The sequence below is a fragment of the Ailuropoda melanoleuca genome, chromosome 2 (assembly GCF_002007445.2).
Source record: "Ailuropoda melanoleuca isolate Jingjing chromosome 2, ASM200744v2, whole genome shotgun sequence".
NCBI classification, from domain to species: Eukaryota; Metazoa; Chordata; class Mammalia; order Carnivora; family Ursidae; genus Ailuropoda; species Ailuropoda melanoleuca.
In genome coordinates this window covers 158780742-158804232 of record NC_048219.1, presented here as the reverse complement: position 1 = coordinate 158804232, position 23491 = coordinate 158780742, and positions in this window count along the sequence as shown.

Here is a 23491-nt window from a genome sequence, read left to right as displayed (position 1 = left end):
TTCTCATGTTTATTGCAGTATTATTCACAATAGCTAAGTCATAGGAGCAACTAAGTGTTTATAAACAAATGGATGTAGAAAATGTTATTTTATACACATACACAATGGATTATTAATCAGCCATTAGAAAGAAATTTTGCCATTTATAATAACATGAATGAAACTGGGGGACATTTTACCAAATAGAATAAGACAAAGAAAGATAAATAGTATCTGGTATCACTTTTATGTAAAATCTTAAAAAAAAAAAAGCCAATTTCATAGAAAGAGAAAGAGAATAGAATAATGGTACCAAGGCTGTCTTCTGTTGTTTGTCAATTAGCAGCAAATGTGATCAGTTTATATGATAGTCTAAAAAAAAAAGTATCTCCCAAATCCCACTGGGGTTATTGTATACTTTAGAAATTTATGGACTCTAGTTTGGCCATCCACTTTGGTCAGTTACCAGTTCTAAGGTCTTGGATAACTTACTAATGAATCTGCACATCAATTTTCTCTTTTGTAAAATGGAGTTGATAACAATACCTATCTCATAAGGTTATTAGCATTAAAAGTGGTGATACTTATAAAGTGATTAGAAACAGAGTGGCATATAATAACCATTTATGACATTTTAAAAAATAAAATAAAAAATATAAGAACCAATTTCAAAGAGCTAAATTCTAGTGAATAAAGTCAGTCATAAATATACACTCTGTATGATGTTTCTTATTTTTAATTTATTTCAGTGTTTAGGTCAGCAGATATACTTGATAATTATTTTATGCCTAACCCTTGCTGAGAGCAGTTTTAAAATGACTGGCGGGGTGCCTAGGTGGCTCAGTCATTTAATTGTCTGACTTTGGTGCAGGTCATGGTCTCAGGGTCCCCACTCATGCTTGTCCGCCTGCCCGTCCCCTTGCTCTCCCTCTCTCCAACATTAAATAAAATCTTTAAAAAAATTACTTTGGCTGTAGGTATATCTATTGTGCAGAGATGTTAAAATGTTAGGGAAGAAAGTATGTCCCAGGAACCATGAAATTTGTTATCTAGGAACAAAACTGCTAGATGTTATAACTTGTACTATTTAATCTTTATTTTTTACAGATTAAAACAAAAACAACAAAATGAGACTGGGAACTTAAGGCTATTTTATATAACTCTTAAGGTTAATATGCAAGTGAATCAGGATTTAATCTCAGATCTTTTGGTTTCCAAAGCTCCTACTAACTCTATTATATCACATAACTTAGAAAAGCTTAACTCAGGCAGTCTTAATATTGAAGACATAAAACCATATTTATTTCTGATATAGTAGTAGCATTAATTGAGAGGAAATAAACATTTTTTATTAAATGTGTGCAATATAGAAGACATTAGTGGGGAAGTAATTAAGATGAATAAAATCTAATCTTAGAATTGACAGGGGATGGACAGTAGAGAAAAGAGAGGCTAACAGGCAACTAGAGATATGCAGTTTAAAGTAGAAGACATCAATCATTATATTTGGGGTTTCTTGGATAGAATTATACCTAATCTCATTTTGAAATGTTCAGAATGGGAGCAAAATATATTATCAGAAGGTTAAGACTCATAAGGATTAGTTTTAGTCTGTTCTAAGTGACCTCATAAAAGTTACATAACTTTCTTAACTTCAATATTTTCACCTGTAATATTATCTATCCAGCATACTCATGGTTTTTTGTGATGAACTTGTAAATTGCATGCTCAGTATTGGATGAACATAAAATATAGTTAATAATTCCTAAAAGAAGATTGCCTAGGTTTACATGAAGTCCTCAATCTGAATTTAATAAGGAACAGATAAAAAAGTAATGAATATTCCCCATTAAATGAAGAGAATGTCCAATAAATAAATATGTAAATATATAAAGTTAAAAAAAGGAATAGAATAGGGACATTTTTAAAACAACTTTTTTTTTAAACATATTTTCTCTGGTCACTAAAAAGTTTTAAAAGTACTGATAATCTGGGGCGCCTGGGTGGCCTAGTTGTTAAGCGTCTGCCTTTGGCTCCCGGTGTGATCCCAGTGTTCTGGGATCGAGCCCCACATCAGGCTCCTCCGCTAGGAGCCTGCTTCTTCCTCTCCCACTCCCCATGCTTGTGTTCCCTCTCTCGCTGGCTGTCTCTGTCAAATAAATAAAATAAAAACCTTAAAAAAAAAAAAGTACTGATAATCCATTAGTAGTGAATAGCCTTAGTACCCAGACTGTGGTCTCTAAATACCATTTCCCACTAAAACAAACAAGGTACAGGCTGGTTACAGATCTGGGACAAGAGATATGAAAGATGAAAGAGGGAAATTATCAAAAGCTTCCAGTATCATGTAAATGGATATAAGAGCTGATTTAAAGGGGATTTCATTGTTTTAAGATGGAAAATATAAATATATATATATGTTAAAGAATACTACAATTGACCTATCTTAAATATATTAAAAATTAATGAATTTATTAAAACCTAACTGATTACCTTTAGATTGCTAAAAACACTAGGTGATTATTCTGGAAATTTAAATTGAAGGAAAACAATTGAGAACTTATCCTGCCTTTCCTTGATGTATTATATTTCAGATAATTCAAATAATGAACAAATTAAGCTAATGAATGTAGGGAATTATTGAATTAGATTATCACTTTTTTAAATCTCTCATGAAATAATAGATCTAGGCAATGATCATTAATGGAAGCCAAAAATATTTAGTAAATTCTGCTGGAAATCTTTATGAATCATGCTAATGCCACTGGAATCCCCTGATTAATGTTGACAAAAGGCGAAACAATCTGACAATATGTCACCTAATGCAATGAAGCAAGAACTATCCAGTCCCATTTATCATATAATCATGGCTAAAAGAAAAGCATTCTAATAAAACATCTATCATTAAATATCAGTTTAAGTATATAAGGGAAGTAGAGGAACTTATTAAATGAAGTAAAGAATCAATCAAACTGTGAAAGTGACAAAGAACTGTAAGACAAATGAATGTTTTTCTTTAGATTCCCCAGACAGGTCCTTGTACAAAGATTATAGTGCAGGCACCATGAAGAGGAAATGGCAAAATGGGGCAGGGAAGGAAAGATGAATATAAGGCCTACATTATGAATTAGCTAACACTGGGGGACCAAAGCCTAATCCCATCACACTGGAAACTGCTAAGAAAAGCTGTACACAGTACCCTTCAGAGGCATTCCATCCAAGGGTCTAGGGAGCTGGAGTATTTCTACACCAATAGCTGTTATTTCTTGGTTATATTATGATCTCAGGGCATTAATTCTGGTTTTTCATCCAGGATTAGAATGGCTTTCCAAAACGTTAAAGGAGGTCCCAAAGCAAAGAAGTCAGATACTAGCTACATTTATAAGGTGAAACCCAGAGATGAGAGCACTAATTTCACAAGGGTCTTTGGGAGGCAATGCAATGTATTCAACAAATACATCGCATGAGGACAGAGATATAAAGGTTAGAGGTTAAAAGAAGATTTTAAATGGAGGAAATTTAAATGCAAGAAGCCAATCTGAAAAGACTACATACTATATAATTCCACTATCTGACATGGAAAAGGCAAAACTGTAGAGACATTAAAAAGATCAATGGTTATAGAGAACGGGGTTTGGGGGAAATATGAATAGGTAAATGGAGGATCTTTAGGGCAGGGTAGTTAAAGTGCTCTGTATGATACATAATGATGGATAAATATCATTATACATTTATTCAAACCCATAGAATGTATAATACTGAGTGAATTATAATGTAAATTGTGGATTTGGGGTGACTGTGATATGTTGATGTCCGTTCATTAATTATAACAAAGGTTATCGCTTTGGTGGGGGATGTTGGCAATGGACAAGGCTATGCATATATGGAAACAGGGGGATATAGGAAATTGCTTTCAGTATCTCTCCCTTAATTTTGCTGTGAACCTAAACCTGCTCTAATAAAGAAAATAAATAATAAATAAATAAATTAATAACTTTACAGATTAATGAGAACAATTCATTATCTATGCATATTCATTATCTATACATATTCATATCATTATATGATAATGGTTTCATGATTGTATATATATGTCCAATCTCATTAAATTGTATAGTATTTTATTTTATTTTATTTTATATTTTATTTTATTCTTTATTTATTTGACAGAGAGAGGGAAAAAGCGAGAGAGCATGAGCCAGGGGGAGAGCCAGAAGCAACCTCCTTGCTGAGCAGGGAGCCTGATGTGGGACTCCATCCCAGGACCCTGAGATCATGACCTGAGCCAAAGCAGACACTTAACCAATTGAACCACCCAGGTGCCCCAAAATTATACAGTTTAAATACATGAAGCTTATTGTAGTTGCTTATATCTCAATAAAGTGATTTTAAACGACTGGGAAAAAAATTTAAGGATATCATATCAGCTAGGTTAAAAAATATTTGTATCTTGATTAGAAACAAAGCAACTTTAAAAAGAACACATTTGTGGGGTGCCTGGGTGGCTTAGTCAGTTAAGCGTCAGGGCTCTTGCTTTTAGTCAGGGTCCTGAGACTGAGCTCTGAGTCAGGCTCTGCACTCAACAGGGAGTCTACTCGAGATTCTCTCCCTCTCCTTCTCCCCTCCCACTGTGCTCGCTCTCTCTCTCAAATAAATAAATCTTTTTAAAAAATTAAAATTAAAAAACACATTTGTATAATATTTTTAAATGTACAGACAACAGACTGACATTAGATGATATTAAGGAGTTACAATTAATTTTGCTAAGATGATGGTTATAAAATTATGTTAAATATCTGTTAGATATTATGTCTAGGATTTGTTTTAAAATACATTTGGGATGGGGTGCCTGGGTGTCTCAGTCAGTTAAGCATCTGCCTTTGGCTCAGGTCATGGTCCCAGGGTCCTGGGATTGAGCCCCACATTGGGCTGCCTGCTCAGCAGGGAGCCTGCTTCTCCCTAAACCCTCTGCCCCCCCCAACTCATGTTCTCTCTTGCTCACTCTGCTCTTCCTCTCTCAAATAAATTAAAAATCTTTAGGAAAAGATACATTTGTGTAGTGAAAAAAGTTTGCACAGGCATCAGAGAAAATAAGAATAGGCCATGATGATTTATTTTGTTCTTCCCTCAACTTTTGCTATTATGTTCCATAATAAATGTTTAAGATAATGGCCTTAAAATCAAAGGAAAGAAAGAAAAAAACAACTATCTGAAAATTTTGCAAGTAGGTGAGTAAAGTACGTATTTAATTACTATTACTTGCAACATAGCACAGCTTTGTTTTCATTTTTATAGATGTCTGGGTTTAAAAACTCTACCATGTACCACAATTTACATCATGATATCTCTACTGCTAAGTGTATTACACAATCACTAAAACTATTAGAGAAACAATTCTATATACCAAATTTATTTTTAATTTCTCAAATGACATCTATAGTTAATAGATTTTAATCAACTAAATATATTTTTTGTAAGGTGGGGTAAATCTAATGAGGCATTCCAAGTTACTGTTAGCTGGGCTATGGGCAATACCATGCTTTTCTCTGTCCCGTGAGTATGTAACTATCATTAATTGCTTTGGATACATTAGGTTTGCTCTTTTGTCTTTCCTCTTCACTTCACTTTCTTCACTGAGTAGCTAAGTGTAGAGTCAGCCTTTTTAAATTCTTCACAATACATTTTCACCAATATATATTTCATTCCAAAGGAAGATTTAACTGTTTTAAAAATTCATCTATATTTTGTTATACAAACTGAATTTTTCAGCAGTCTATATAAAAATAAAATATGATGGTCTTGGGGCGCCTGGGTGGCACAGTGGTTAAGCGTCTGCCTTCGGCTTAGGGCGTGATCCCGGCGTTATGGGATCGAGCCCCACATCAGGCTCCTCTGCTAGGAGCCTGCTTCTTCCTCTCTCTCTCCCCCTGCTTGTGTTCCCTCTCTCGCTGGCTGTCTCTTATCTCTGTCAAATAAATAAATAAAATCTTTAAAAAAAAATATGATGGTCTTTTACTATTACCTTTTTTCTATATAGAATTTGTTTTAGTATGTACCTTCATTTTAAAATATTTACATGTTCATTCACATAATAATAAATATAATTCTTGAATTATAATAATCTAATATCATATTCTCTGAGTCCAGTTTCTGGCCTAATAGAATTTATAAGACGAAACTTCAAAAATGCAAATAAAATGGTACATGTTCTTAGGTTTTTCTGCAATTAAAGAGAAAAAAAATGGGATGAGAAAAAAATTACTTGGAAAACTCAATTTAATGTATGCAGTCAGTTCAATGTAGGATGTTGAAAATCTAATCAGACATTGGCATTTTCTGCAAGAAATGTACTTTTAACACAACTTAATAAGTAGAGAGGAAGACAGTCTGCTAAAAGAATAATTTCATTTTTTACTCAAGATAACTGCTACATCATAATGATGAAAGATTTCTTGTATGTGCAAGACAAAGCTGAGCTATAATGAGGTTATTCGTTTTTCTAGACCAGTAAATAAATGAACTATAAGTAATGGGTTCTAATTTAGAGTTCTTTTTTCATGCTGAAAATAAGGACTTTGAAAACTCTGATATATCTTTGAGTGCCTCTGCATGCTCTTCAGTCATTAGAAATGAATTTATAGGGGTTGGGGGGAAAGGGAGACTGGAGTTCTATTTATATTCTGTAATATAGTAGCATTGTCATGAAACCCTGAGGCGAAATGTTCTAAGGAAAATAAATAATGTCTACAGTGAATAAACAAAGGAAGAAACTAATCTCAAAAAAAAAAAAAATCCTAATTGACACTAAACCAAATAAAGCAACTTTCTTAAAGTCTTTTGTGGGAGATTTTTAAAAAGTCATGAGACAGAATAAAATCACAGTAAAAACACATTTGATAATCAAAAGAAAACTTGAATGAGTTATCCGCTAGTTATTTTAAGGGATGAAAAATATTAACTTGTGGCATCTATATAGTGTTTGTCCATTCTGAGGCCCTTAGGCATATATTTAAAATGCCTAGAATTCATTTGCATTATCTTTAATGAAGATGATATTTATACTCCCCAAAGCAATTGCTTAACATGGTTTTATAAAGAAATCCATGTTTGAAAATGGATTTGAAAGTGGGAGTGGTTTTAACACTGTATTATGATGACCAATTTTAGAGAGATTAAAACAGTGTTAACTATTCACATTCTTATTAGAATTTTTCTGTGTTCTCAAAAAAGTTGATTGAGGTAAAGGAATGCAGGAAATACTGTGGGAACACTTTTGTAAGTGACACACTGCTCTACTTCTAGTATTCATATAGTAACTCACAAAACTGAAAGTGAATGCTCTTCTGACATTTCTAATATCTAATACTAGTCTAAATGGTTATAAACTTCAGCACTTGGGAAAACAAATATTTATGGAGTGATGTCTGTCTTCTGAGAAGCATTACATATGCAGACAGGAAAACTTAACACTGTATTTAACTGTATGTTTTAAAATATTAAAGTGGTTTTGTTTTTTGTTTGTTTGATATTTTCAACCTATACATTTTTCCTGAAAATCCAGAGACTAAATAACATTAAACTCAACTTCAATATTCTTATTTATCTATATGTTAGTCAATGGGATTTGTACAAAACAAATTAAACAAAACATGTTTCATCATAAACCATCAATGACAGAAAATGGCCCTTGCCTTTCTATTTATGTGCTGATTTTATGATCACGCTTACTTTTGTTCCTGTATTGAGTAAATCTCTAATATTTCACAGTATCTTGTATGTGTCCTTATTCATTGCAAGTATGAATTCTATAATTTTATGATCAATAGTCATAGTTTTCAATAGAAATATCTGTATAAATTAATATTTGTTCAATGAAAAATTGAGTACTATGTTTTAGATGTATCATGTGCTAGTAATAAAAAGATTAATATAGATATATAAAAACAATTACAGTGAAATCTAAAAATGATGAGATCCTAAAAAAAAACATGTAGGGATTAATTCTATTAAAATATGATATTGAGGGGGGAGAAGAAAAATTCTTGCAAATTTTGAGAGGTGGCAACATTTACACAGTGCTGAAATTGGCAGGATGTACAAGGCAGGACAAGTGTGAGACAGACCTGGCTCTTCCATAGAATTCACAGTAATTTTCTAGTCTACTCTCTAAAGGGAGTGGTAAAGTGTGGTTGCTAAGAGCTCAGCCTCTGTCCAGCAAGCCAGCATACAGAATTCTAGTTTTTTACACTTAGTAACAACCTGACATTGTGTTCTTCTCAATATAAAATTCTTCTCAGAGACAGAAAAGTTAATGCCTATTTTTTCTTGAATACATTTGGATGTAGCATTGATAAAAATAGTTTTACATGCAATAAAGCATTTAATTCTTTCAACAACTCTGGCAATTTTACTCAGATTTTAAAGATTGCTAGCAAAGTTTAGAAATTTAAATTCCCTAGGCTCAGAAAATATGTAAACAGTGTAACAAGGATCCAAATCCAGGACCACCTATTTCTTGAATCCATGTATTTTCCACTGCAAGTAATCGCTCTCTTCCCCTCCCTCCCTTCCTTCCTCCCTCCCTCCCTGCCTGCCTGCCTGCCTTCAATGATTTATATATTAACTAATAAAAAATGTTCTCCACACATTCATAGTTAAGATTTAGTTGTTTTCAGGGAGAAGTTGCACGGACAGATTCCAACAAAATAATTACTATACAAATTCGGGTCTTTTCAAATTGACCGTTTTTGTTCCACTTTACCTTGGTATGGACTTTCAGTATTGATCACTGAAATGCTCAGTCATGTGGGGAGCACAGCCCATGTCAATAAAACTGGAGAGCAGAAAATTTTATCTTCAGAAAACACAATTCTAGCTCAAAGACTTTCATGTAAAACCTTCGTTTTGGAGAGGACATCAGCAAGATAAAGGGCTAGGAGGCCTAAAACTTGTCTCCATGACAAAAATAAGAACTACACACTGATGAAACTAGCTCTGGGAAAGCTCTGACTACAGTGAAGAAGCAGAAGCCCTGTGGAGCTCAAAAACCAAGGATGGCTGGAAAGAAAAGTATAGAAAGCATTCTACCTGTGTCACCCTATCCCCCAGTCCAGAGCAGCTTGGCCCCAAGGGGGCTCCCCTCAGATGGATTTTATCCCAGAAGAAAAAGAGCAAGAGAACCTCAGCAAGCCTTGCTGCCATGGACATTTGCAGCTTTTGCTACTGGTGTACCCATCCCAGTCTTCATTAAAGCTAAACCCAGCTTACAGCTGCCTGGATTTTCTCCTCAATAGGGCCAAAATAGTTGCTACAGTGAGGCCTGATCCCAGAGGACCCACTCACTGCTGGGCCTGCTCACTAGTGTCAGAGTGCCATAGTGCTTCGCCACCTGCAAGACTAGAGACATGGCTGCCCTATGCTCTGTCCCCAGGTCCAGGAATGGCTTTGACTGCCATTACTAGAGCCGAACTGCTGTTGCTCTGTCCCCTGTCCCCTGGGTCCTAAATTGCAGTCTTAACCTGCCATCAGTTGGGTCAAGCTCCTGCTGTTCTGTGACTGCCCTCTGAGTTATAAGTAGTCCCAGCTTTGACCCACCATCGCTGGGCTGTGCTGCTGTTGCTCTGTACCCCACCTCTGGGGATTCTAAGTCAAGGCTTAAGATCCAAGCTTCTGGTGTTCTGTGACTGCTCATGGGGCCAAAGCTGGAACTTTTACCTGCCATCCATCCACAATGTGTGCAATTTTTTCTTTAATAGCCAATACATTCTGTGCATGTTCCCAAGTGCATAATCTTCTTTTAACACATGCAATTTTTAATGTCTTTATATTGATTCCATGTATACCAATACATATAGACACAATATTCTACCTAGTAATCTTAACTATAAATTTTCTGATATAACTTACCATATTTACACAGAAATAAGAAATGTAAAAGTAGGTAAAACATTCAAGCTTAAGGCCTTTAGATGGTATAGATTGTGCCATTGATTTCTATATTTAATCCCTCCCTCTATCTGTGTCCTTTGCCATACACTTTAATTTGGTCCACTGCTTGACTGTGGTCTTGGTCATGTAATTTACTTTGACAAATTAGATGTTATGAGACATGATACAAGCTTGAAATGTGCCTACTTAATTTTTTTTTCTCTCTCTCTAGTACTTTTATCAACACTATGAGAATATGCCCAAACTTGTCTAGTGGAATATGTGAGATATGTGAAATATAACTGAGTTTCTCTAGTCATTCCATGTGTGGGCAGCCTAGACAAACAAACTTAGTTGACCAAGGAGACAAATAAGTATACACAGCCAAGAATAACAAATCACCAACTGACCCAAAGACAGTTGGTAAGAAATTTGAAACTAGGCACTGTGTATTTTTTTTCTAAAGTTATTTAAATGTTTAGAATGTATTTATGTGAAACATTGACAGAAATAAGGATTTATTTTAAAAATTGAGATTTTGGTTGTGTTTTTATTAAGGTTATCAATCTGCATGTATTCTGATTGGTACTCTTAAAAGTTAAAAATAAAATTAAAATAAAAAACAATCACCATTTAAAAAAAATTTTCTATTTAAAATGAAAACTTCCTTATAAAATAGAACCACAATGTGCGCTTGATGATAGCAACAGCTGCTTACTGATAAGTTTTGAATCCTGAACTATTTTGAAGGCCAAACCCCAGTGGGAACTTTGTCAGTGTCAATACCTATTAATAATTGCTGACAAATTATCAACAGTCCAGAAGCAAGTTTTCTGTTGATAATTTGTGAAAAACAAACATATGGTAACTTTGACATTCTCTTAATTTCTTGCAGTAAATATTTATTTCAAGATGGAGAAAAAATAGTCAATTTCAATAAAATTTGGGTGATATTGGTAGAGTATGAAGAGTTTCTCTCAACGTGTTTTCTTCATTATTGTTTCAAGACAACTTTCTGAAATGGAGAGTGCATCTGGAAAAGACCTGGATAAACTCAAGCACAATATGAATTAAATATATTTCCCTAGCAAAGCAGGTATTTATGAACTTAAAAATGGCATTTTCAAATGTATGTGTTCATTTATAGGATTCTCATCTACAGTTTCCTCTACATTAGAAATGCCTGATGTAGCAATACGAGTGATTAGATAGAAGATGTTTTTCTCTAAGAGATACTAGTTATAAAACTGTATAACCAAGATAGTAAATTATTTTTAAAACATTGATCATTTCCTCTTTGGAATGGAAATTTCCCATGAAATCACAGAGTAGGCTTCTATATAGACAGGCATAAGGCTTTTGAGAATAAATGAGGTCAGTTTTCTTATGAATTGTGAAACTCACAGATTTCATTCTCTTAAGAAAATTGTATATTAGGGCAATTTTTGAATGGTAGAAATAAAAACTAAATTCTATCTCCACTTAAGATATAAAAAGTGGCTATTGATTGTCACCCCTGTCAGAACAAAACAATGTGGATTTTATAAATAGCCTATTGATCAAAGAATAAATCACAGGAAAATTGGAAAATATGATAAATGCAATGATGAACCCAGCCTACCAAAATCTTTAGATGCAGATAGAGTAGCTTTTTGAGTGACATTAAAAGCTTATGTCATAAAAAATGAAAACCTTAAAAGCTTAAATGCTTCCAATTTAGGAGTAAAACCCAATACAAGTAGAGAAAAAAGACATAAGAAAAATAACAGAAATCATTGAGATATCAAACAATACAGAAAAATTATAAAGCCTAGGGTTAGTTCTTTAGAAAGAGTGATAAAATTCATTAAGTTTTAGCAAAAGTGATAAAAAAATTACCAACACTAATTAGAACAAAAAAAATACAGATCAAACAAAGAATAAAGAACTATAATGGGATAATATGAACTAATAACAAAATAGAATACAAAATTTTCTTCAAAAAACACCTTGTTAGAGTTGATACTAAAAGAAAAGTAAATGTCTAAATAGCTCCATGTCTTTTATACATACGGAATTAGTAATTTTTAAAAAATCTTTATCTACCACAAAAAAAAAATGCCAGGCCAATATGGATTCGTTGTTGAAACCTATTAAATATCTCAGAAAAATAATACCAAAATCACGTAAATCTTTCAAAATATAGAATAGAATTGAACATTTCTTAACCTATTTTATGATGCCTATATAACCATGATACTAAAAACTAAGTCATTTAAAAGAAAAAAAAAGAATTATAGACTAATGTTACTCTTGAACTTAGCCATCATTTACTTTTGTCTTCCACCCTGACAGCACAGAGAGGAGCAAGGTATGTGTACCCTAGCCGGCCTGCTACTTCAGGGAGTCCTGGGCCCTAGACCACATCAACCCTCCTAATACCCTGAAATACAAAAAAACTGTGGTTTAAAAGATCAACTAGAATATAGAGGGACCAATCCTAGAGCATCTGGCAAATGCTCTCGCTGTTCAGAGATCCTGGCAAGTGCCAATGTTAATGTTGCCCTCCACTTTGGTAGCACAGACAGGGGCAGGGTCTGGGTACCATAGGTCACCTGCCACCTCAGCAGGCCCATAGACCATCCATTCCAATCCATCCCATAAGGCAGCCCCATACACACTTGCTCAAACTATAGCTGACTCACTGAAGTGACCCTAACATGACATTCATCAGGACATACCCAAACAGTGCCTATTACTGCTTCAGCCACCTCACCAAGGTGACAGAGGCACAAAACATCCTAGGAGCACCTAGGATTACACATATTTCAGCTCCAAATGACTCTCCAGAGCACTGAGGGAATGCTTAACCTATAGCCAGCTCATCTCCAGCTGACCCATCAGGATACCTGCTGAACACAGCACCCCAGACACCCAGCCCACACCTGCATAAACTCCAGCCAGTCCACCAGGATGACCCCAGGATGAAATGCCCCAAAACCAGCAGCCGATGACTAATACAACTTCAGCCAGCAACCAAAGATACCAAACATGCACAATCTCCACAAGAGATATTTCTATGAAATACTATTCCTTTAAATACCAGAGAAGTAGCTGTTCTGCCTATTTACAGAAATAAACACAGAGAGTTAAACAAAATGAGGAGACAAAGGAGTATACTTTAAATGAAAGGACAAGATAAAACTTCAAAAAGAACTAAATGAAAAAGAGATAATCAATATATCTGATAAAGAGTTCAAAGTAATGGCCGTAAATATGCTTAAAAGGAATTGAGAGAAATGGATAAACTCATTGAGAACTTAACAAAGAGTGAGAAAATATATTCTAAAGAATCACTCAAAGAATACAATAACTGAAATGAACATAGCAGATTAGAGAATGCAGGAGAATGAACCTGAAAAGACAGAATAATGGAAGCACCCAAGCTGAATAGCAAAAAGGAAAAAAAAAGAAAAAAATGAGGGTAGTGATAAATTGCAAATATTAGAAAAAAAATAAGTGTAGGTTAAAGGATATCTGGGACAAAATCAAATGTACTAACATTTGTATTATAGGGATACCAGAAGCAGAACAGAAAGAAAGGGGGTAGAGAACATTTGCATAAATAGCTGCATACCTCCACCTGGGGAAGGAAACAAACACCTAGCTCCAGGAACCACAGAGGGTCCCCAAAAGGATGAAAGCAAGGGGGTCCATAATAAGACACATAATAATTAAAATTGCAAAAAGTAATGATAAAGAGAGAATCTTAAAAGCAAGGAGAAAGCAGCTAATTATATACAGGGAAAATAACATAACCCTATCAGCTAATTTTCAGCAGAAACTTTGCAAGCCAGAGGGAGTAACATGATATATTCAAAGTGCTGAAAAGGAAAAAACAAAAACAAACTATAGCCAAGAATACTCTACCCAGCAAAGTTATCATTCAGAATTGAAAGAGACAGAAATTGTTTCCCAGACAGGAAAAAGTAAAGGATTTCATCACCCCTAATATAGACCGTCAAGAAAAGTTAAAGGAACTTCTTTAGTGGAAAAGAGAAGGCCACAATTAGAAGAAAACTATTTCATAAGTGAAAGAAGGCATACAGTGAAAGTAGTTGACCAATTACTTACAAAGCTAATATGAATGTTGAAAGACAAAAGCAGTAAAATCAATTATATCAAAAAATAGGATATCACAAAATAAAAAGATGTAAAATATGATACCTTATACATAAAACTCAGAGGGGGCAATAAAAAAGTAGTATCTTTCCAATGTGTCCAAACTTAAGTGACATCAACTTAATAGATAGTGCTGTATACTTAGGATATTATATATAAACCTCATGGTAACCATGAACAAAAAACCTATAACAGATACACAAAAAATTAGGAAAAATGAATTCAAACTTAACACTAAGCAAAATTATCACACACACACACACAACACACACAAACAGGAGAAGAAATGAGGAGGAGGACTGTAATAACAACCAGAAAAAAATGAACAAAATGACCATAAGTACATATATGCTAATAATTACTTTAAATGTGAATAGATTAAGTGTTCCAATAAAAAGATATATGGGGACCAAATGGATTAAAAAAAAAAAAGACCCATCCATATTTTTCCTAAGAGAGACTCACTTGAAACCTAAAGACACATACAGAAAGTTAAGGAATAGAAAAATATTCCAAGCAAATGAAAGTGGAAAAAAAAAAACCTAAAAGCCTAGGTAGCAAGACTTACATCAGGAAAAATGCACTTTAAAATGATGAATGTAACAAGAGACAAGGACATTACAAATGATAAGTGATCAATCCAAAAAGAGTTGGGGAACCTGGGTGGCTTAGTCATTAAGCGTCTGCCTTTGGCTCAGGGTGTGATACCGGGGTCCTGGGATCAAGCCCCACATCAGGCTCCTTGCTCTGCTGGGAGCCAGCTTCTTCCTCTCCCACTCCCCCTGCTTGTGTTCCCTCTCTCGCTGGCTGTGTCTCTCTCTGTCAAATAAATAAATAAAATCTTTAAAACAAAACAAAAAACAAAAAGAGGATATAGCAATTGTAAATATCTATACACCCAACAAAGAAGCATTTAAATATATAAAGCAAGCAAAACAGTCATAAAGAAATTGAAAATGATACAATACTAGAAGATATTGTGACCATACTTACATCAATGGATAAATCATCCAGACAGAAAATGATAAGGCAACTGGTAATACAATACAATAGATCAGATGGACTTCAACATATACAGAACAATCTATCCCAAACCAGAATGTACATTCTTTTCAAGTACACATGAAGCATTCTCCAGTACAGATCACATGTTATAATACAGAACAAATTTCAATTAATTTAAGATGATTTGAACCATGTCAAGCATCTTTCCCCAACACAACGGTATGTAACTAGAAATTAATTACAAGGAAAAAACTTGAAAACACAGACATATGGAGGCTGAAAACACACTACTAAAGAACCAATGGTTCAATGAATAAATCAAGAAGGAAACAAAATATGTTAAAATAATTGCAAAAACACAATGGTCCAAAATTTGGGGGCACAGAAAAGCAGTTCTAAGAGGGAAGTTGGTAGCCATACATGCCAAAATCAAGAAACAAAACAAAATCTCAAATAAATAACCTTACACTTAAAGAGACTAGAAAAAGAAAAAAAGAACAAAACCCCAAATTAGCAGAAGGAAAAAAAAATCAGAGTAAAAATTAAATGGATTAGAGAAAGGAAAAGAAAGAAAGAAAGAAAGGAAAGAAAGGAAAGAAAGGAAAGAAAGGAAAGAAAGGAAAGGAAAGGAAAGGAAAGGAAAGGAAAGGAAAGGAAAGGAAAGGAAAGGAAAGGAAAGGAAGGAAGAATAAAAGAAGGAAGAAAGAAAGAGGAAGAGAGGAAGAGAGAAAGAAAGGAAAAGGAAAGAAAAGAAAGAAGATAAATGCAACTGAAAGCTGGTTCTATAAAAAAATAAGGTAAAATAAATGGACTTAATGAACTTTTAGTGAGATTCATCAAGAAAAAAAGAGAACTCAAAATCAGAAATGAAAGAGAATTCACTATCTACACAACAGAATACAAAGGATTAGAAGGGACTACTACCAAAAATGATATGCCAACATTGGACAACATAGAAAAAAAACATAAGTTCCTAGAAGCATACAGTCTTCCCAAATTGAATCAGGAAAATATATAAAATCTGAAAAGAGAGATTACTAGGAACCAAATTAAATAGATAATTTAAAAACAGCCAAAAAACAAAAATCCAGGACTAGAGGCAGACATTATCTACATCTTCCAAGGTTTTTTGTTAAAACAAATTAAAAAAAAAAGTCATCTAGAATAAAGGCAGTCAGTGCTCTACTTGCAAAATGGGCAGAAACTTGAGACTCCCACAGAGAATATTCTTTCTTAAATCTCACCCGTTTTTCTAGAATTCCATCGCTAGCTATCCACAAAGATCTATCAGAATTTTTTTTAAAGAATGCATAACATTTGTGAAGTCTCTACTGCTGTGAAAGAATGAAAACATTCCTTAGGTTTTCTAGCCAAGACTCATCCTGTGGACAGTTGGCAAATACTTTGGTGTAATGAAAAGGGAATTTGCTGACAGAGTTTTGAAACCCATTAATGTCCATTATTTTTCTGCATATTTTAACATTTCATGTTGACACAAGAATCTAAGTACTCTCTCCATCTATTCTCTTTTTATAGTGATGTCACAGGCAGGGTTATGATATCACATCCCAGGGGTATTGATAGGTTACAACAGATGTGGCTCAGCATTTTTGTCTACTTAAGATAGTCATTGCTGTATTGGAGGAGTATATGCTCATAAATTAGTAAAAAATACAAATGCAAAATTTGTCATCTTTCTTTCAAGGTGACCACTCATTATGGCCCTTCAAGGCTCCAAGGAAACTAGACATAAACTTCAGCTATGACTAGCAGGGAACACAGAATTCTTTGACATCAGTGCCAGCTATTCCTTTATTTGAACTACATTTAGTTTCTGACTTGGTGAAAAATGTTATCTTTAAATAAAAAAAGGTGATTTGAAACTTGATTATTTTTTAAACTAAAATATGCTTCCTTCATTTCTGTATATTGAGGCAACAAATAATAATAATTGTAATAACTTGCACACTAGGAAAATAAAAATAAAATCTTGTAAAGTATACTTCAATAGATTAGAGACTATTATTTCACGCTGGACAGGTAATTTCATAAATTCAAATGTGTTACCTCTAAGCATAGGGTATCCTTTCATATTCTGGAGTGGATGAGTTTTCAGCATGCCTGACAACATTTGACAATTTCTATGATTTCCTTGCAGGTGTTGCAAAGCAGCTTAAACCTTTAACTTAGATAGAAAAGGATCACTTTTTGTATAAGAGTTTCATTGTATAATATTGCAGGCAAATTCCTGAAGTTTATGCCTTTAAAAATGTATGCTTATTTTTCTCATTTATCTTTTTTAAATTATTTATTTGAGAGAGAGAGAGCACGCACATGAGTGGGAGGGGCAGCAAAAGAGGGAGAGAGAGTCTCAAGCAGATTCCTTTCTGAGCATGGAGCCTGATGCTGGGCTTGATCTCACAAACCTGAGATCATGGCCTGAGACAAAAATAAGAGTCAGATGCTTAAGAAGACTGTGCAACCTAGGTGCCTCTGTTTTTCTCATTTCTAACATTTCAATACCAATGCTTTATTGCAATTTTTATGTTGTTGCACAGTATCCACATATTACTGAATTAAATCTTTTTTGTCCTTCTACTTTCAATAAGAATATCTATGGTATTTGGAAAAGATAATTTCCTCATTGCACAATTAATTGGAAACAAAAGTCATAGAAAGACACATATAATGCATGCTTGGAAACAATATCTCTAGCCTATGCATTGAATGATACTCATGCCATAGCCACGTATCTGAAAATAAGATTTTTAGTGCACTGAGGCAAAGGGCATAAAGTGCTTTGAGGAAGGGTAGAGAATTTCAAACTTAAGTCAACCTTCTCTAAATGTTATCTTTCAAATAAATGTAATAGCAATTCCATTAACATGGAAGGTAGATACTACATAAGAGGAAGGATGATAATACCCATATAATAGTAAGTTTGTTGTAATGAAAATGATTTTAAAAATAATTCAAGGAGTTGGAAAATACTGATATAAGCTAAAAGGGTTTTTTTTTTCTGATTTGAAGAAAATATTGTTGAAAATGTATTGTTGATTGTGCATGAGTCCCAAAGCTAGGATTTAAAATCAAGAAAGAGAAACAAACACTATTATTTCTCTCTTCCAGACCTTACCTTGTATTGCATGACTTTCATCCAACTGATTCTACCTTCAGTATCAATAGCATCTATACTGCACAGTATATCATGAGACTTCAGAACTATATTTAGCCAAGTAATATATGCCATATACTTTTCCTTTCCATTCTATTCTACATCATTTTCTTCATTTAATTTTTGATGTGATATTCTTCTTAATGATTCAGCCATCAAAGTTCCAAAGTGGTCCTGATTTGTGTGGGATTCTTAAGGTACTGGGTTTGCCTTGAGTTTCACTCATAAGTATGTAGAATGCCTCCCTTTTCCCCCAGCTACTTGTGTTTGGCATTTTCAAAGCAGAACCCAAAGAGTAGACTTACTGTCCCAATACTACAAAGAGACTTTAAATGATAGCAGTATGTTCTTGCACTCCCTACCTCTCTCCTTATCCCATTTTCCTCCTGCCCTTTCTCTCTCTCTCCCCTCTCCCTCACTTGCCCTTTTATTCTCTTCTTTTTTCTTTTCTTTTTTTCTTTTTTCTTTTTCTTTTCTTTGCCTTTCTCTCTTTTCTTTCTTTCTCTCTCTTTTTCCCTCCTTCCCTCCTTCCTTCTTCCCTTCGCTTCCCTTCCTTCCCTTTCCTTCCCTTGGCTTCCTTCCTTCCAATCATCTGTCCATCCAACCATCCCCCCTCCTTTCCTCTTCCCTCTTCTTCTTTTTCTCTCTCTGTATTTATTTTTGAGAGAGAGCATGTGTGTGTGTGTGGGGGGGGGGGTTGTAGAGGGAGAGAGAGAATCTTAAGCAGGCTCCATGCCCAGCACAGAGCCCAACAGCAGGGCCCAGTCTCACAGCCCTGAGATGATGACCTGAGCTGAAATCAAGAGTCAGTCAATTAAACAACTGTGCCACTCAGTTGCCCCATTCTCTTTCATTTTTAATCCCTCCACTTTTTTTTTTAATTAAGCAGGAGTTCAAGGCATGGAAGTTTACCCCAGGCTGGCTTCTCAGTCCTTTTTAATCCCATATCCCTTTTTCCCCCCACCAAAATCTTATTGCTTGTTTTCATTTTCCGATTTATTGAAACTTTCCTTAATAAGTTGTTTTTCCCCAGGACTATATTTAACTTTTGCTATATATTGTGAAATCTTTATTTGTAATGTTATGATGAATCTATTTTGTGTCCTCACTCTGTTTATCACTGTGTAGACTATTTTGGAAATGTAAGAAAAGCATAATGTCCTGTTACAATAGTTTATGATACAGACAGAGAAAGAAATGGGAAACAGAAAGGAAACAGAAATAATATATTACATAGAATTCAAGGTCTTCATTGTAAAGAACAATTAGTAAATTATTATACATGACACAAAAATTATTCATTATAAACCATAATGTCAATATGTTGCCATTATTATGCATGAAATACAAATTTTAAAATAATTTTATAAACTATCAGAAATAAAAATATAAAGGGTGAAATTATCAAGGATGTTTTTTCAGAGCAACAGCATTCTATCTAATATGTTGGTAGCATGTTGGTGGCTTCTATTTAGAGAGGGAATTAGCAATAAAAGAATCAGGAAATATATCATTATTTTGGAATGAATCCAGTGATAATCTCTAGAATTGGTTAAAAAAAAAGCCCTGATTTTAGGAAATAAAGACGAAAGATAGCTGCTTTTTTTTTATTTGAGGTTAAGAACAATACTATTTGCCAACCATTTCAAGGACATTGGTAACACTTTACATGGTTGCTTCTGAGAAACTTAATAGTTGGTTACACCAGTTAATGATTTTGAATGTCCTTTGTATGAAGGGAAGGCATTAATTTTAAGATCCCAAGGCAATACTAACTTATATTAACTGAACCAGTCTAATTCTAATATAAAGACAAATTTGGTATACTCCTAGACCACCATCCTAGAACTGCAGATTGTCTTAATCTGTTCAATGGTAGGAATGTTTCTTACTGTGAGTGGAGGTAGAGTGCTTCATCTTTCATAGCATATTATGTATTTTCTAGTAATTATATGGCTTATACAATGAATGTACTGAAATAAAAATGTATTTCTTTTTAAAAGTCGATTTTAAAATGGGCCTTCTTATCTGAACATTTTCACTTTGACTCAGGCCCATCAGCCAGGTGCTCCCTCTGTAGGATGTCTTGGGACTCCCTAGCCTGTTCACACTTCAGCTCTAGTATCCAACCACAATGGCTCAGCCTGTAGTGCACTGAGACCCTAATTGTGTCCACTATAGCTCCAGCCAGCCAGCCAAGCTGCCAGGTCTGCACAGGAGACCATCACAAGACCATCCCTTCAAGTCTAGGAGAAGTAGATGTCCCACATGTACACAGAAACAAACACAGAGAGTAAGACAAAATGAGAAGAGAAATATGTTCTAAGTGAAACAATAAGACAAAACAGCAGAAAATACCTGTATGAAATGGGGATAAGCAACCTACCTGATAAAGAGTTCAAAGAAATAGCCATAAAGATGTTTGCCAAACTTCAGAGAAGAGTGAATGAATTCAGTGAGAACTTCATAAAAGAGATAAGAATGAATCAATCAAAGTTGAAGAATATAATAACTGAAATGAAAAATGTCCTAGAGAGAATCAGCAGCATATTAGAATGACCAGAAGAGTGGATCAGTGATCTGGAAGACAGGATAATTGAAAACAACCAAGCTGAAGAGGCAAAAAAAAAAAAAAAAAGGAAAAGAAAAAGAAAGAAAAAGAAAAAGAAAAAGAAAAAGAAAAAGAAAAGAAAAGAAAAAGGTAGTGTGGGTAGAATTTTTAGAAATGAGGATTGTTTAAGGGATCTCTAGAACAATATCAAGTGTACTTACATTCACATTATAGAGGTCCCACAAGGAGAAAAGAAAGAGAAAGGGGCAGAAAACTTATTAAAAGAAAAAATAGATAGAATCTTCCCTAACATGTGCAAGGTAATTGATACCCAGATCCAATCAGCACAGAGAGCCCAAAACAAGATGAATTTAAGGTTCATACCAGGACACATAATATGTAAATGTCAAATATTAAAGATAAAACAAGAATCTTAAAAGCAGCAAGAAAGAAAAAGAACTAGTATGTACAAGAGAAACAACACAAGGCTATTAGCTGATTTTCAGCCCAAAATTTGCAGGCCAGAGAGAGCAGCATGATATATTCAACGTGTTGAAAGGATAAAACCTACAACCAAGAATAATCTACCTGGAGAGTTTATCATTCAGAATTGAAAAAAGATATGAATAATTTCTGAGACAAACAAATGTTAAGGGAGTTGATTACCAAAATAACAGCCCTACAAGAAATGCTAAAAGGGCTTCTTTAAGTTGTAAAGAAAAGGCAATAACTATAAAATTATGAAAGTAAAAAAAAAGAGTAAAAGCAAACATACAGTAAAGATCAAAGGAATCATTTATGAAGCTAGTATGAAGGATAAAAGACAAAAGTAGTAAAATCAGTTCTATCTAAAAATTAGTTAAGAAACAAAAAATTTCAAAAACTGTGAGATATGACATCATATACATAAAACATGGAAGTAGGGAGTAAAATGTAGTTCTCTCAGATTGTGTTTGAATTTAAATGACTATCAACTTAATATATATTGTTATATACTTAAGATGTTACATAGGAAGCTCATATAAGCAAAACCAAAATCCTATACTAGATACACAATAAATAAAAAGAAAAGAATCCAAGAATAACACTAAATAAAATCATCAAACCACAAGGGAAGAGAGCAAGAGAAGCAACAGAGAACTACAAAAACAAGCAGAAAACAATGAACAAAATGTCAAAGTGTACAAACTTATCAATAACTACTTTTTATAGAAATGAATTACATGCTCAAATGACATAAGGTGACTGAATGGATTAAAATAACAAGATTTATTTCTATGATGCCTACTAGAAACTCACTTCAGACCTCAAGACACATACAGACTGGAAGTGAGGGGATAAATGTATTTCATTCAAATGGAAGTAAAATAAAAAATTTAAAAAGCGAGGGTAGCAATAGCTATACCAGACAAAATAGACCTTAAAACAAAGACTGTAACAAAGACTTTAAGTCAAACAAAGGCACTCAATGATAAAAAAATTAATTTAAACAGAGAATATAATAATTGTAACAATCTACACATACATGTAAATATCTAAATATATAAAACAAATATGAATAGACATAAAAGGAGAAATTGACAGTAATGCAATAATAATATGGGACTTTAACATTCATTTACATTAATAGATCATCCAGACATTAAATCATAAGGAAACAGTGGCTTTGAATGACACACTAGACCAGATGGACTGCACAGATACATGCAGAATATTCTATCTAAAAACAGCAAAACGCACATTATTTTCAAGAGTATGTGGAAATTTCTCTAAGGTTTATCACATTAGAACACAAAACCAGTCACAACAAACTTAAGAAGATTGAAATCATATTAATCATCTTTTCCAAACACAATGGTATTTTTTTTCTTTTAATTGATCTTCAGGAAAAAAAAAAGTAGAAAAAACACAAGCATGTGAAAACTAAACTACATGCTACAACAACCAGTAGGTCAATGAAGAAATCAAAGAGAAAATAAAAAAAACAATACACAGAGACAAATGGAAATGGAAACACAATAGTCCAAAACTTGGGAATGCGGCAAAAGCTGATTTAAGAGGAAATTTATAGTAATACAGGCCTACCCTAAGAAACAAGAAAAATTTCAAACAATCTAACCTTACACCTAAAGGAAACAGAAAACAAAAATAAAAACAAATTCCAAAGTTAGTAGAATGAAGGGAAAAACAAAGATGAAGTGTAAATAAATGAAATAAAGACTAAAAAATCAAGAGATGATCAATAAAACCAAGAGCTATTTCTTTAAAGATGTAAACAAAATTGACGAACCTTTAACCAGATTTATCAAGGGAAAAAAAAGACTCAAAATCAGAAATTAAAGAGAATTAACAATCTATACAACAAAAACACAAAAGATTTTATAAAGGACTGCTACCAAAGATTACATTTCAACAAATTGGAATACTTGAAGAAATGGATAAATTTCTAGTAACCTACAGTCTTCCAAAACTAAATCAGGGAGAAACAGAAAATCTGAAAAGAGAGATTACTAGCAACAAAATTAAGTGAGTAGTCAAAAAACTCCCAACAAACAAAGTTCAGGACCAGATGGCTCCATAGGTGATTTCCACCACTCATTTAAAAAAGAGTTAAAAACATTTTTTCTCAAACTGTTCCAAAAAATAGAAGTAAAGCTTCCAAATTCATGCAATGAGGTCAGCATTACCCTGAT